Below are 17,846 nucleotides of genomic sequence, written 5' to 3'. Positions count from 1 at the left end.
ACCTATTTTGGTCATGTTGTCAGAAGGGACCATTCCCTGGAGAAGGATGTCATGCTTGGTAGGGTGGAGGGTCGACGAAAAAGGGGGAGGCCTTCAATGAGATAGATTGACATGGTGGCTGCGACGATGGGCTCAAGTATGGCAGGGATTGTGGGGCTGACGCGGGATCAGGCAGTGTTTCATTCTGCTGTGCATGGGGTCGCTATGAGTTGGAAACGACTCGACAGCACTTAACAACAACAACAAGAACCTAATCCCATTAGTATAAAATAGACTGGGTGGGTTTAAGGCTGGCATATAGCTTTTAGTTGGTTTATATTGTATCATTTTCAAAAACGGAGAAGCTTTCATTTACACAGTAAGTGTTTAGTATTTATTTCCTCTCCAAAGCAAAAAAAAAAAGTGGTCATCTGATCTATTATGAATCATGATTACCTCATGTATATCAGACTATAACTGTACTCCATAGGATTTTCAATTCTGACTCCTCAGAAGTAGATCACCAGGCCTTTTTTCTGAGGAGCCTCTGGGTGGATATGAACTACCTAATTTTCAGCAAGCTTCCTGTGCATTAATAATTTACACCAACCAGAGACTCCCTCTAAAGTCGACACTGGGTCAAAGTCTTGGATGGAGGTAATAATCAGGAAATGATTCCAGGAAGTACGGTGAGGATTTGAGAAGTGAAGCAGGAGGAAGAGCAGGAAGTCAAAATAGGAAGGATAATGAGCAGTTTCCCATGATAGACAATTGGGATTTAGCTACACTGGGGCCCTTCTCTAAGACTGTTGAGAGCAGGTCTCAGGACTTCCTCTGAGTGGCAAGCAACTCGGTTAAACCCATCAGTAACAACCCATCATTTCTTGAGGAGTGCTCTTGAGAGCCCTTGCTAAGCCCTTCTAGCTTGCCCAATTTGAGGGCCAGTATTGCTGCTGGGGAACACCTCTAGGGAAAGCAAAGAGGGAAGTCCTTCTATATGTATCCTTTAGGATGGGCCAAAGGGATATTGGCAGAACACCATCATCATCATCATCACCCTAAAATATATACATTTATGTTTATTGGTTTGACTTGAGTTGATCCATACTTTTTCAGATCTCAGTTTCTGCTACATTACCTAGTCTTTCTTCTTTTACTCTTTGTGACATGGGTCATGTAGAAATGTGATGCCAGCCCTCTTCTGAGAACACATGTTCACAGACTTAAATTTCTCCTTCAGCTTCAGGACTTCATCTCACTAAACTCAGAACAAAAATCTCTTATAGAAACACACTAAAAATGAAGGGAGAGAAAATAAAAGGATGGAAAACACAAAGACTTTTGCATCATTCAATGTGTTGAGTTAAAAAAGGGTATTCTGGCCATCCCTCTATAAGAATACATCTGTTCTTTTCTGGAAGGGTGATGTTTGACCTCAGCTGTGCAGATATTACCCACATCAAATGGACAGCAGATAGGGACCCATATATGACCATGGCAGCTAGAAGTCCTGAGGATATCTGGGTCCCAGACCCACAAGCGCCAGTAGGAAGGGACTGACCCCAAAACTAGAAGTGTCCTAAATATCCAAATGTTGTTTTTGAGCATCTCTAGTACCATAAGTTCCTATTCCTCATTCTTGGTACCACCAAGTAGTCTACCCAGATGTACACACAACATGATGGTACCGGCTTTCAAAGGTTTTGAAGTCTGAGGAGGTAACAATTGGGACCATAAACCACTACAATGCAGGGGACAAAGTTAATGTCCGTGAAGAGGAAAAGATAAATAGGTGCTCAAAGTGGGATGGAGAGAGGTAGCAGAGGCCCATGCAGGTATTATGTGTGTCCGTGAGTTGTGCCAGGTAGAGTTCTAATAGGTGAAAGAAGTGGGGAAAGGCCTTCTAAAAAGTGATAAATGTGAGTAAAGCACAGGGGCCTGAAAGTGTTGGGAAGCATTAGGGAAACAGACACTATGCTGGCCTGGAAGAGTGACTGTGGAGTAATAGGACTAGTGGCAAGTGATAGACTGTCTTGTGATTTTTTTAAAATTGTTGTTGTTGTTATATCGAGTCAGACCCAACTCTTAGCAACCCCTCCTTGGGTTTCCGAGGCAGTATCACTATGGAAGTAGATTGCCCAACCTTCCTTCCTATGAGTGGTTGGTGGGTTTGAACTACCAGCCTTCTAGTTAGCAGTAAAGTGCCTTAGGCACTACACTACAAGAGCTCCTTTTTTTAATTAGTTATTAATTTTATTTCTATATTAATTAATATACTATTCAGGTTAATTAATATCACTCACTATGTTATATGATTATATCTTAAAGTTACTTTGTTTTATTGTATTTCATTATTTGGTAACTGAATAATAAATTTCTAATTCCTTAAACATTTTTAATCTCTCCTCAAAGGTATTCTTTTTCCATTGAATCTCTAGCTCTTAGTCGGGCACATAGACAGAACAAAAATTACATTCTCTGCCTTGCCTGCATCTGGGTGTGGTCATATGAGTAAGCTTCAACCATGAGACAGAGTTGTCAGTATCCTGTGGAATATTCCAGGAAATCTTCTGGAAAACTAACTGGAGCACCCTCTGCCCCTTCTTTCTGGCTGAGGCTCAGGGTTTAGAAATACCATTCTGACTCTGGACAGCTTTTCCTCTAGTTTTACTGCTGCTGATTCATGGGATTTCCAGACAAGGAGTGTGCCACTAAGTTTATTTATCAAATTTCCCATGTAGTGATGGTCATATGACAGAGGAGCAACTAACAAGCCAGGATACGTGCTCTCATACAAGAAGAGCCACAGAGAATTAACTCTGCCATAGAAGTATGAAAGTATTCACATGGAAGAGACTTCTGACCTGAGTGACAGATGAGCCAAAGATCCATAAAGGGAACAGAGGGAAAGTACATTCCAGGTATGAGGTGCAAAGGGATGGATGATTAAAAGGCCATGACTTGGTTCAGCAAACAAAGAAATACATGTTCAAAAGACACTCATTAGAAGAATATGCTGCCAGGTCCATCTCTAGCATTTGTGAGGCCAGAGCAAGAGTATACATGGAAACTCAAAGACTCTATATCCAAACACTACAAAGAAGATACAAATCAAGGAAAGGGGTTATTGAACAGTAAGTATTTTCTCCTATCTACACTTGTACATGGCCATAATGCTATGGATGATCAGGTTCTAAGTAAGAATTGGTGGGCTCCTCTTTTCTCTGCATTGGAAAATAGCAACAGGAAGAGCCAATCCCTGACCTCAGCTTACCTCTTCTCTCACTTTGCCTAAATCCTGAACAACAAGGGACCTGTGCCCTCTGCCTCAAGCACACAGACATCTCAGGCCACAATCTCTATTCATACAACTGCAACCACCACAACTGCCACACCCGAGGTCCACAGTGCACATCCCAGTGAACAGTTCACTCTCAGGAGAAAGGACCCCCAGTAGCCCTGGGAACAAGCTTGAGGACATTATACAGAGGCTGTTGGATCCTGGTACCCCAAACATGGTCTAAAAGATGGGCTAAATTTTTAAGCAAGTAAGAATTACTTTTGGCTGTGCAGAATCCTCCCCTGAGGTAAGGGAATTAGTTGGAGGAAACCAAAGGTGGGGTTTCTAAAGCACAGAGCCTAGGACAGGGCCCCATTCCTCTGGTATTAGGGCAGGATTTATCCTGCTGTAAGAATGGGTTTATTGCTTCTCTTTTTAGTATCTGTTCCCCTATTAAAACTAGGACTCTGTGAGATCTGAGACTGTAGATTGTGTTCACAGTCATATCCCCAGACCCTAGCAGAGACTACTGAATTTGTATTAAATGACTGATGGTAGACTAAGTGCCATGTGATTTACCACTCCATGTGTTAGTCCACCTGGTCCACAAACAAGATGTGAGGGTGAATGTAGTAGTTTACTGATGAAGACACTGAGCTTCAGAGAAGCTCAGTTCACCAAGGTCACACAAGAAATAACTGACAATACTCAGATGTAAATCTAGGTTGTTCATTCAGTTCCAGAGTGCAAGCTCCTTCTCTTATAGCAACACTGCCTCACATTGCAGAGAACCACAGTTTAACTACAACAAGATGACTTCACACTTAAATAGCTACACTTTTGTTTTGTTTTGTTTCACAATAAAGAGGTGCTGCATCCAATTTCCTTTCATCATTAAAACATTTTGACTTATGTGCTTATGTTCTAAAGCTTTTGAAAAATTAATAGTTACTTTTTTCTGGTTTTTGTTGCCAGTGTCCACTCTACTCTCTTTCCTAGCTGCCCCGTCAAGAACCCATCACCAGTTACCACCATCTAGAGCTCCAAAGCCAACATTAGGATGGTCAGAGAAGTAAAAGGGCTTTCTTCTTAGGAAAATTTAAGAATCTTCCTCATAGTAATTTATATTTCCTTGCCTTGAGTGTGGCAACCTACTGTTTGTCTTTATGTTTAAAGATATGATGTGGGGCATAATACAACAGAGGTATTCAGCTGCATAATTTTAAGAAATTATTTCAAAGCAAATAAGAATTCATAACCAATGTTAAATATTTATCAGATAAAAATCAAAACTCCAAAATACTTCTAAATAAAAGGTAAAGAATGAAGAATACAAAAAGAAAATAAAATAAGGAGATTAATATTAATTTACTTTGTTTTAGAATTCTTACCATTTGTTTGTAAATTCTTATAATTTTGCCCCTACCTACAGATGATATTTGGAATTTCTTTAGCTGTGATTAATCCTATCATTACACAATCAGAAATAAAATCATCCAGTGAAAAACTTTGAAGTCCTCTTCAACTCCTTTGTTCTTCTTATTCTGTTTATCTGCTATGTTTATGTATATTTGAGCCTAGGCACAAAATTCCCTTCTTCCTTTTAATTCCATAGAAATTTTGTTCTACTCTAATCCTGCACTTTGTTTACTGTTATCTATGTGTCTGTTTCCCCTTCATAACTTTCTGTACCTAGAGATCACCTTTGTTTATAGGACAAGGTAGACACTCAGTAAGCATTTATCTGGGTAAATTTGCCTAAAACAATGTTACTAAAATTATATAAATAAATGCTTGATAAGCTTCAGATGCAAAAAGCCAATAGTCCAAGAGATTTACTTGCACAAATCAGTTTAAAGAGTGAGGGTGGAGCCAAAAAAAAAAAAATTCCAACTTCAAAAAAACAACTTGCCTAAAAGGATAGTGACATTTGCTCTATCCAACAAAAAGTCTTTGATTTTCCCAAATCTGTTAACTCAGATGAGAGAAAAAAGAAAAAAAAAAAAACATTTTCTCCTGTTATAGATGTTTACCAAGGTTGTGATTTCAGGGACTTTCTAAATCTTTTATATGTGATTCTATTTAACTACTTTCTAGAGCCGGAGAGTTGTCTGCAGGTTTCCAATCCCTGAAGAGTTTTGAAACACAGAGTTAGTAATAAAAATTAATGTGTCACTTTGAGAGGCAAGAAAGGAGGTCAGTTAGTGTAAGCTGGCCATGATGATACACTAGCTAAGCCATGTAGTGAGTAAGTTCTTGCTTTGTAGGTCTGAGCTGGCAGGACAAGAGACATTGTCACCTCTGATTCTGTTTTGTTTTTGCAAACGTGGTACTCATGAAAATAAAACAAGGAGCAGTGGTGTGCACTAGGCATCATGCAGGACAAGTTTCCTCACCCAGCTAAGTCTAGTCCACCTCATTGCAGGCATCCAGGTCACTCCTTCATCAATACCTGCCAATATGTTTGAATTGTGCAGTGGTTTCTTGTTGTGGATAGATGTCCAATATTTACTTAGACAAAGATGGCCAATTCATTTTGCTCTGAATCCTAGTTCAGTTTACAACCAACTCTTTAGAGGTAGAAGGTGTATATTAACTCAATCTTCTCACCACCTTGTGTCCATGGCATCTGTTCAAGTTGTGGTTGGAAAATCAAGTGCCTTCCCAAGTCTGGACGCAAACACTTGTTATGACTAAGTTCAAGCAGAACTGGAGCCACTGAGATCCAGCGGGAGTGAGAAGACAAGCTTATATTGGATGTGGCTCCAGAAAGCAAACCAGCAATGGCTGAGGAAGGACTGAGATGCCCAAAGCCAGTGGGTTGTGAGGTCCAAGGATGGTTGCACATTACGAAGCAAGAAAAAATGGATGTTTTTTCCATAATATAGCATTTCTCTAAAGGAAAAATAAAATCTTAAACTACAAAATGGTTAAAAGTACCAAGGTAAAGGGAAAATTTTATTTTGCAAAAATTGCCTAAATTATTTGGTTACTTTCTCATTTTCATTTTTTTTTTAATTTTGTTTATTTTGTTGTTGTTTTTGTTGTTAAGAATATGTACAGTCAACTATACACAAATTCAAGTTTCTACATGTACAATTCTGTGACATTGGTTACATTATTTGTATTATGAAACCATTCTTACCCTCCTTTGTTCTGAGTTGTTTTTTTCCCTATTAACATAAACTAACTGCCCACTGTGGCTTCTAGCTAATCTTTAAAGTTGCTATTGTCAATTTGATCCCATACACATAGTTCTTAAAAGACCATAATGCTCAAGGCAGATATTTTTTACTAAGTATGATAGTTAAGATTGTGTGCCAACTTGGCTGGGCCTGGTTTTGAGTGGCTGGGAAGCTGGATGTAGTTATTCCCCATGGTGGAATCTATGGGAACACCTGACTGGCTGCTTTAGGGTTGTGGTCTGCTTCCAGTATACAAGAAGCAACTTTGAGAAAAGTCTCCAGCTTTTGGCGCACTTGAACCCTGCAGGTAACTGAGTTGTTGTCCAGCAATCTGCCATGTTGTCTACCAATATTGGGACTCTTAATGGACTTGAATCAATGGCCTGCTGTGTGTTTTAGTAATACCTGGACTATGAGTTTTTACTTGTTGACCTTGAGTCTGTCAGTCTCAGCAGCCAGTAGCTGCCTGAGTGAAGAAAGCCTCCAGCTTCAGTGGGCTGAAATCAAGAGGCAGAGCTGAAACCCAAGGTCGGGGGGCTTTCACCCTGCCCCTAGAGGCTGGTATTTTGAACTAGGACTCCTAGCCTCCCAAACTGTAATAGAATAAAGTCCTGTTTGTTCAAAACATTCCACCTGTGATATATTTCTGTTAGAGCAGTGTGAAGTAACCAAAACACTAGGTTAGCTAAATTATTGCTTGTTTTTAAGAAGACTTCAGGGAATATTTTTGGATTAAGCTTTAAAGATTATGTCAGGGCAATTGTTTTGAAGATTCATTCAGCCTCTGTGGCTCCAAAAAGTCTAGAGTCCATGAGATTTGAACTTTGTTCTGCATTCTCCCACTTTTAATCAGGATTCTTCTACAGAATCTTTGATTAAAATGCTCAGTAATAGTAGCCAGGCAGCATCCATTTCTGCTGGTCTCATGGCAAAGGAAGAAGTTGTTCATGGAGACAATTAGTCACACATTTCATTTCCTCCTATTCTGAACTCTCCTTCTTCCTCTGTTGCTCTAGTTGAATAGAGATTAATTTTGCCTTGGATGGCTGCTTGAAAGTCTAAAGACCCAGAAACTACACAATGAACTAGGAGGTAGAACAGAAGCACTAAAAAAAATTATTAAGCCAATTAACTTGGATACCCCATGCAACCATGACCTTAAACTTACAAACCAAAGAACCAAATCCTATGAGGTGTTTGATTACACATAAGCAGCCTCAGCAGTTAATTTTTCTCCCCTTATTTTCTCTTATTATACAATATGTCTAGTGCTATATTTTAAAATTTTAAATTAACACCAGTTATGCTGTTGTTGTTAGGTGCCATTGAGTCAGTTTCAACTCACAGCAACCCTATGTACTAAAGAACACCATCCTTACAATCATTGCTATGCTTCAGCTCATTGTGACACCCACTGTGTCACTCCATCTCCTTGAAGATCTTCTCCTTTTTCTCTGACCCTCCACTTTACCCAGCATGATATTCTCCAAGGACTGGTCCCTTCTGACACCAACATCAAAATATGAGAGACAAAGTCTGGCCATTCTTGCTTCTAAGGAGAATTCCAGCTATACTTCCTCCAAGACACATTTATTCATTCTTCTTGTAGTCCATAGTACATTCAGTATTCTTGGTCAACACTAAAATTCAAATGTATCAATTCTTCTGTGGTCTTCCATATTCATTGTCCAGCTCTCAAATGCATGTTGTTGTTGTTGTTTGCCGTCAAGTCGGCCCTGACTCATAGAGACCCCTCCTTGGGTTTCCGAGGCAGTATCACTACGGAAGTAGGATTGCCCAACCTTCCTTCCGAGCTCAAATGCATATGAGGCTATTAAGAATACCATGGCTTGGGTTTGACATACCTGAGTATTTAAAGTGACATCTTTGTTCTTAAATTCTTTAAAGAGGTCTCGTACAGCAGATCTGTCCAATCCAATAAATTGTTTGAGGTTTTGGCTGTTGCTTCCATAATGTTGATTGTGGATCCAAGTAAAATTAAATCCTTGACAACTTCAATCTTTTGTCCACTTATCATGATGTTCCTTATTTGTTGTGATGATTTTTGTTTTCTTTATGCTGAGAAGTAACACATGCTACAAGCTGTAGTTGATTTGATTTTCAACTCTAAGTGCTTCAAGTCCGCTTTGCTTTTAGCAAGCAAAGTGGTGTCATCTACATATTATAAGTTGTTGATAAGTTTTCCTCCTATCCTGCTGACATGTTCCTCTTCGTATAGTCTAGCTTCTCAGATTATTTTCTCAAGATATAGATTGAACCAGTAGGGTGAAAGAATACAATCTTGACACACACCCTTCCTGATTTAAAACCCTGCAATATCCCCTTGTTCTATTTGAACAACTGTCTCTTGGTCTATGTACAGGTTCCTCATGAACAAAATTAACTTTTCCATAATTTACTTTCTTCACAATGTTAACAATAACTTATTATGATTCATACAGTCAAATGCATTTGCATAGTCAATAAAATACATACCAAAATATCTTTCAGGTATTCTTTGCTTTCAGGTATCATCCATCTGACATTAACAATGATATTCCTCGTTCAATGCCCTCTTCTGAATCTGGCTTCAATTTCTGGCAGTTCCCTGTCCATGTATTGCTGGAAATATTTTTCAATTATTTTTAGCAAAATTTTACTTGCATGTGATATTAATGATATTGTTCAATAATTTCCACATTCTGTTTGATCACCCTTCTTTCATAAGGGCACAAATATGAACCTCTTCCAGTCAGTTGGCCAGGAAGCTGTCTTCCAAATTTCTTGGCATAAATGAGTAAGTGCCTTAAGCACTGCATCTATTTGTTGAATCATCTCAATGGCTATTACATCAATTCCTGGAGCCTTGTTTCCCACCAATTCCATCAGTGAGACTTGAACTTCTTCCTTCAATACTTGCTCATATGCTGCCTCCTAAAATGGTTGACTGTCAACCAATTTTTTTGTACAGTGACTCTGTGTATTCCTTCCATCTTCTTTTGATGCTTCCTGCATCTTCATTATTCCCCTTCATAGAATTCTTCAGTATCACTATTCAAGCTTGAACTTTTTCTTCAATTCTTTCAGCCTGAGAAATGCTAAGTGTGTTCTTTTTTGATTTTCCAACTCCAGGTCTTTGTACATGTCATCATAATACTTTACTTCATCTTCTTGAGTCACCCTTTGAAATCTATTCAGCTCTTTTATGTCATCATTTCTTCCATTCACTTTAGTTACTCTCTGTTCAAGAGCAAGTTTTAGAGTCTCTTCTGGCATCCATTTTGGTATTCTCTTCTTTTCCTGCTTTTTTTCAATGATCTTTTGCTTTCTTCACGTATGGTGTCCTTGATGCCATCCCGTAACTCATCAGGTGTTTGGTCACTGGTGGTCAATGCATCAAATCTATTCTTGATATGGTCTCTAAATTCAGGTGGAATATACTCAAGGACATATTTTGGTCTTGTTGACTTATTTTAATTTTCTTCAGTTTCAATTTAAATTTGCATATGAGTAATTGATTGTTCCACAGTCAGCCCCTGGCCTAGTACTTACTGATGATATTGAGCATCTCCATCATCTCCTTCCACCAATGTAGCAAGGTCTACATATATCATCACTGTTCCTACTGTTTAAAACAGTGAATAACACCATCAGATCTCCTAATAAGGCATTGGTCCTGCAAAATTTTATCATGTGATCTCTAGCATCATTTCTATCACCAAGGCCATATTTTCCAACTACTGATACACAAATTATGTACTTGTATGTAAATTCAAAACTTATTAACAATGGAAAAAATCCACCCACAAACTTCGTGTTAGTTATTCAAACCATCCTCAGGTTTTCACAAGATTGAAAAACCAACCAACAAGGAAGAACATATTATGTTTACAACACTGTACTGGGAGCTATGACAAACAGAGGAAAAAATGATACAATGTTTAGGTTTCTTAAAAAAAAAAATATATATATATATATATATATTTATGTTAAAATGATGGTAGTGTTGTACTTGTAGATAACTATGCACAACAGAAGGAAACAATTTACTGTCCTGCACACGTTCTCACAATGTGTGCTGTGCTTGGTCTATATATACAATATAATTTATTTCATAATATATTTTTAAATTATCTTTTTATTTTTACACATATCTGCATAAGCCTGTAAATTTCTAACTGTATATATTTTTTTTTTAACCCACAACACTTTGCTCAATTTTTCATTTGTGGAAGGCTATTTGGAAGGCTATTTATTGATTAGAACAGAGGTGGTCACATGACCCAAAGCATTACGCATAGGCTAGCCAAAAACATATGAGATGGTCTAGTTGAATGGCTCAGCCCAACTCCTTCAGCCTATCAGATGAGAATACCAAAGTACCCAAAATTTACTCACAAAACTGCCATTTCATTGTGCTCAAGTTTGTTTGGATCATGAGTTTCAAAAACATATGATAATGAATTGTTTTTCTCTCTCCACAAGATCTGACATCTTAGCTTGGAAGACTCAAAGACCAGAGATGCCTTGACAGCTTGAAGCTAGATTAATGTGGAGTTGCTGGGACTTCAGTCAGGTTGCCAACGAAAGCACTTAAATATGTGGTCTGTTCCTGGAGTCTTATTTGAGCTTCCTCACAAACAGAAGCTAGGTTTTGATAGTGAGTGTCCCAAGGAAACAAGATGCAAGTATATGATATTTTTTAAAATAATATTTTATTATGCTATCAGTGAAAGTTTACATAGCAAATTAGGTACCCACTTAATTTCTACACAAATTGTTCTGTGATACTGGTTACTTTCATATTGCCTCTATATTCTCATTATTTCTGTTCTGGTTGTTCCTTTTCAAGTACATTCCTTACTGTGTCTTTAAGAATTTGTAGGTAAGTCAAACCAGGTACATATGGTTCTTATTTAGGCTTACTTTAGTGCAAGAAAAGGCTCAAAGCTTTTGTAATGATTTAAAAGCTACATATGCAGTAAGTGAAAGTGATTGTGATGAAGATTTTGTTGCAAGTAGAGGGTTGGTTCAATAGTTTCAAAGTGAAGGCAAGTTTACCTAACATTAAAAGACAATAAGGAAAAATGAAGAAGAATTCATGAATTTGAAATGTAATACTGACAAAGAATACTGAATGAATTGTGGATTGCCTGAAGAAGGAACAAATCTATTTTGGAAGAAGTGCAGCCAGAATGCTCCTTAGAAGAAAGAATGACCAGATTTTGCCTCTTATATTTTGGTCATGTTACCAGAAGGGACCAGGCCTTGGAGGAAGCTATCATGCTTGGTAAAATAGAGGGTCAACAAAAAATGGGAGGACCTTCAATGAGATTAGTTGATACAGTGACTGCAACACTGGACTCAAGCATAGCAAGACTGTGAGATGCAACAGGATCAGGTAGTGTTTCATTTTGTTGTGCATAGGGTCACTGTGAGTTAAAACTGATTTGATGGCACCTAACAACAAAGGAGTTGTTCATAAGCGGACCATTCTTAACACAAGAATTGCTTCTAATTTAGTTTCCCTGTGCCCTTACCTTCTCTTGTTTGAATTGCAGTAATTGTTAACTGTTTGGCCTCATTTAGATGAGTTTTTAAAAGAAGCACAATACTCATGGGCAACAATGTTTATTTTATGAGCTGATTTGTTATTTATCTAAAAGGTGAACTTTGGGGATAATTCCAGTTCAAGATTTAGAGACTATCCTAGAATGATTGTCTTGAGGAGTCCTCCAGTCTTGACTAGTTCATGAATCTGTACATTTTAAGAATTTGAGTTCTCCTCTACATTTTCCTCCCATTCTACCAGGATCCATCTATTGATGGGGGATCAGAATGGTTGGTATTGGTAGCTGGACACCATTTATATCTTGTGTGTCAGGATAGATGAGGCTGTGGTTCATATAGATTATTAGTCTTAAAGACTAACTTCTTCTCTAAGTCTTTGGTTTCCTTCTTTCTCTTTTCCTTCTGATGAGTAGAGACCAATAATTATCTTAAATTGCTTCTAACAAGCTTTTAAAAACTCCAGACTTACTCATCAAACTGGAATGTAGAGTATAAACTTTATGAACTACATTATGACAATTGACTGAGTTGTCCCATAAGATTGTGGTCCTAAGTCTCCAAGCCCAGAAAGCAATCCCACAAAGTGCTTGGTTATATATAAGAAGTATCAATAACTGCTCCCTATGAGCTTTACTATGTATGTGAATATATATGAATACACACACATATATGGATATATTTATAGATACACTTATATATGCACACATATATATATATACATACACATACACATATACATAAGGAGCTCTGGTGGTGCAGTGGTTAAGGCATTTGGCTGCTAAGCAGAAGATTGGTGGTTCAAACACACCAGCTGCACTGCAGGAGGAAGATGAGGCAATCTACTTCTGTTAGCAGTTACAGCCTTGGAAGCCCTATAGGTCACTAGGAGTCAGAATCAACTCGACAGCAAAATGTTTATTTATACATATATAATATACATACATACATATGTAACAAACAACACATATATTTTTTGGTTGGTGTTGCTGCTATTGCAAAATTATATATATATCATTTGTTGTTAGGTGCCACTGAGTCATCCAAATCATAGCAACTCTATGTACAACAGAACCATCCTCACAATCATTGTTATGTTTGACATAGTACTTACCAGAACATCTATTTTTTCTTGATTCCTTCTTAGTGACATTATTTAACTTGGTCAAGCTATGTGCTCTTCACCCATATTTGCTGTACCCTTTCCAATCATCACATATGAGTGTTTACTATATAGAGAGTGATTCCCCCTCCCCACCTCCCATCTCTTGCAACCATCAATGAACTTCAGTTTCTTTATGTTTATATTGTCTTTTTATAAAGAGAGATCGTACATTATTTGTCATTTTGTGATTGCTTCATTCAGTAGAAACCCTCCAAATTCATCCACATTATAAAAATGTTTTCAGAACTCATCATTATTCTTTATAGCTGCACAGTATTCTATTGTCTGTACCATGTTATATTTTTTATAACATTAATCCATTGATGGACACTTAGGTTGTTTCCATATTTTTGCTATTGTGAATAGTGTTGCAATGAACATGGATAAACATGTGTTTGTTCGTGTCTCTTCTATTAGATCTCTAGGGTATATGCCTGGGAATGGAATTGCTGAATCATAGGTAGGTCTATTTCTAGTGTTTTGAGGAAATTTCGAAGTGTTTTTCATAGTGGTTTACCATTTTTCAATCCCACCAGCAGTGGATAAGTGTTCCACTTTCCCCACATCCTCATCAGTAATTGTTGTTTTCTGGTTTTCTGTTGTTTTTTTGTTTTGGTTTTTTGTCTGTGCCATTTTAGTAGGGGTGAGATAGTATCTCATTCCAATTTTGATTTGCATCTCTCTAATGGCTAATGATAGTGGACATCTTTTCTTGTGCTTGGCTCTTTGGTGAAGTGTCTGTTCATGCCCTTTACCCATTGTTGAACTGTTTTTTTCATCTTTTTGTTGTTGATGTTTTCTATAAATTTTAGAAATTTGACTGTTATTGCCTGTTGTTCCCAAAGATGTTTTCCCAGTCTGTAGAATGTTATTTTATTCCTTTGATACATTCTCTCTCTCTCTCTCTCTCTCTCTGTCTCTCTCTCTCCATGGTGCCTCCCCCCGGCTTTTTGGATTTAACAAACAAAAATTTATTCTCTCACAGTTCTGGAGGCCAGAGTGTAAATTCAAGGTACCAGCTCTCTAGAGGAAGGTTCTCTCTATCTATCTCCTCTGAGAGAAGGTCCTGATCTCCTTTCAATATCTGTGGGCTTGCTGTCTGTGCTGGTTGGAGTTGTGTGTCAACTTGGCGGAACCACAATTCTGAGTGGTTTAAACAGTTGTGTTGTGAGTTATTCCAATAATGAGATCAGATGTATATGTTTTGAGCAGCCAATCTATTGAAATGGACTTTCCCTAGGGGTGTGGTCTACTTCCAATATATTTATGGACATTCCAAGAAAAAAGACACTCTTCTGTGGATGGGGATCCTGTTGTGCTATCTACAACTGTCCATGAGAGAACAATCCACCATTCAGCCTGGTGATCTTGGATTCATCACTGGTTGGAGTCAACAGCTGGTATACTGCCTGCCAACCTGAGCTTGTCAGCCCTTGAAGCTCCATGAGTCAGGAAAAACCTCCAGATTGACTTTGATCCAAGAACTTGCAAATTGCCAGCTTCTATACGTGTGTGAGCCATTTTCCTAAATAAATTTCTATATATATATAAATATATAAGTTTTACCAGTTTTGCATCTCTAAAGAACCCAGTTTAACACATTTGGTACTGAGAGTGGTTCTAGAGAGACAAAATCATAAGGATGAGCTTCCTAAATTGATTCTCACCAAGTCTGTTTTGGTTCTCCAATTTGATTAATCGTTAAGACACTGGTGACTCTGCCTCCATTAGTAAAGAGAGACCTGCTAATCCATGGAGCGAGGTGGAAACATTAATGTGCAAAATAGCACTACAAATAGATCAAGTATTTCTGAGAAGTGAGGCTCTGGGTGATCACATATTTGATACTTTTCTGCAATTTTGTCAGTATGAGGAGTATAAGGAAACTTGTTGGTTGGCCCTATTTAAGCTAGGCAAAGTAGAGCAAAAGCAAGATGAGTTCAGGGCTGCTGAGTCACAGCTCAAGCACTGCATAAAAGACCTCAATGTTCCTTGTGCTCTGAAAGAAAACCTTATTTCTTTTAGTAAGAGAGCTGATGTTGTCAAAAAACAAACCTGGAATCTTATTGTAAGTGTGGCTGAATTAAAACACCAATTGAATTGCCAACCCAGAATGGTGTCTGAAGTTAAAGTGAGGGCATTGACTGGGGAAAAAATGGGATCCTAAAACCTAGAATGGGAACATATGGGCAGACAGGAAGAAGAGGATACGGAGCCTGTAATTCTGTTGAGTCCCTCCCACCTGAAGGGAGAGCTGTTGTTGTTGTTGTTGTTGTTGTTATGTGCCATCAAGATCACTATAAAACTATTATCCCTTCCACCTCTGTTTGATGGGATTATCCCAACTGTTCCTGCTGGGTCATTGCCTGAGGTAGATGCCATGGAAGATATTGCTGAATGTTCTCAGGAACTGCCCCAACCACCCATTGTTGCTGCTATAACTAAACTTAAATCCAAGTGAGCCCCAAAAGGTGAAATACAAAATGTGACTGAGAAGGAGGTACACTACACCCAAAAAGAACCACTTGATTTTGCTAACATGAACAGACAGAAACCTGTAGAATATATATGGGAATGGCTACTGAGGGTGTGGGTTAATAGTGCAAGGAATGTTACATTGAATCAGTCTGAGTTTATTGATTTAGCCCCACTAAGTATGGATTCTTCATTCAATATTTCAGTGTGAGAAGTTAGGAAAGGATCTAATAGTTTATTTGGTTAGCTTATTGAAGCATAGATTATGCGGAGGCCTATGTTATGTCAAGTTGAAGTACAAGACATGCCTTGGTATAATGTAGAAGAAGGTATCCAGAGGCTTAGGGAAATTGGCCTGTTAAAATGGAGTTATCAGATTAGACCCCTAGAGCCAGAAATGGAGTGTCCAGAAGACACACCTTTCACTAGTACAGTAAGGAACAAATTGTGAAGGGAGCCCAGCATCCTTGAAGTCTGCTGTGATTGGTATTTTATATAAGCTGGATTTGACACTGGGAATAAGTCTAATTGAACTAAAACGCTTAACTACAATGGGGCTGATTGGACCCTGTGGTAGTAGGGGCCAAGTGACAGCAGTTAATCGGCAAAGGCAAGGTGGGCATTGTTACGATAATGGACAACAGAGTTGGAACAGTAATCAGAATATTCTGACTTGTGTGGAATTGTGGCTTTGGCTACTTGAGCATAGTGTTCTTAGTAGTCAAATACATGGCAAACCTACTAAATATTTACTTGATCTGTATAGACAGAAGAATTCTAGGTCACGGGAACAGCAGTCTAGATTGTATCATCAGAATACAGAGTCATGGCCTCTCAGTCAATTCCCAGACTTGAGTCAGTTTATAGACCCACAACCCTTTGATTGAAGGGGAGGCTGGGTCCCTTTGAGGAAGGACACCACTACTTTGCCCAAAACTTATAATGTCAATCTTTCTCCCAGCCTTCCCCAAAGGGATCTGAGGCCTTTTATAAAAATGAGTGTTCATTGGGGAAAAGGAAATACTCAGACTTTTCAGGAATTACTGGACAGTGGCTCTGAACTGACACTAATTCACTAATTCCAGGAGACCCATAGTGTCATTGTGGCCCACCAGTTAGAGCAGGAGCATATGATGGTCAAGTTATTGATGGAGTCTTAGCTCAGGTGTGTCTCACAGTGGGTCCAATGTGTCCCCAGACACATCCTGTAGTAATTTCCCCAGTTCCAGATTGCATAATTAGAATAAATATACGGAGGAACTGGCAGAATTAACACATTAGGTCCCGGAGATGTGGAGTAAGGGCTATTATGGTAGGAAAAGCCAAGTGGAAGCCATTAGAACTGCCTCTACCTACAAAAATAGTAAACCAAAATCAATACTGCATCCCTGGAGGGGTTGCAGAGATGACTTCCACCATAAGGATTTAAAGGATGCAGGGGTGGTGATTCCCACCATATCCTCATTTAATTTGCCCATTTGGTCTGTGCAAAAGATAGGTGGATCTTGGAGAATGACAGTGGACTATTGTAAACTTAATCAGGTGTTAATTCCAATTGCAGCTGCTGTTCCTGATGTGGTTTCATTGCTTGAGCAAATTAGTACATCTCATAGTACTTGGATAATAGTCATATTAATGGGTCTTTCTTGTAGACATATGGATATGCCTACCAGAAGGATGCGACAATGGGCTCAGCTATAGCAAGGATCATGGAGCTGGCACAGGATCAAGCAGTGTTTTGCTCTGCTGTACATGGGGTCACTATGAGTTGGAAATGACTCGACAGCACCTAACAACAACTGGTACTTGGTATGCAGCTATTGATCTGGCCAATGCCTTTTTCTCAATACCAATTCCAAAGGATCATCAGAAGCAGTTTGCCATCAGTTGGCAAGGCCAACAATACACTTTCAAAGTGCTTCCTCAGGGGTATATCAACTCCCCAGCACTATGTCATAATTTAGTCCATAGGGATATTGATCACCTTTCCCTTCCACAAGACATCACATTGGTCCCTTATATTGATGATATTATGCTGATTGGACTTAGGAAGTAGTACCGATAACTATAGACTTATTGATGAGACATCTGTGTGCTACGGGGTGGAAAATTAACCCAACAAAAATTCAAGCACCTTCCACCTCAATGAAATTTCTAGGGGTACAGTGAGGCATGTCGAGATGCTCCTGTTAAA

The sequence above is a fragment of the Orycteropus afer genome, unplaced genomic scaffold (assembly GCF_000298275.1).
Source record: "Orycteropus afer afer isolate SDZICR_OR568_19922 unplaced genomic scaffold, OryAfe1.0 scaffold00269, whole genome shotgun sequence".
NCBI lineage: Eukaryota > Metazoa > Chordata > Mammalia > Tubulidentata > Orycteropodidae > Orycteropus > Orycteropus afer.
This window is presented reverse-complemented; position numbering follows the sequence as displayed.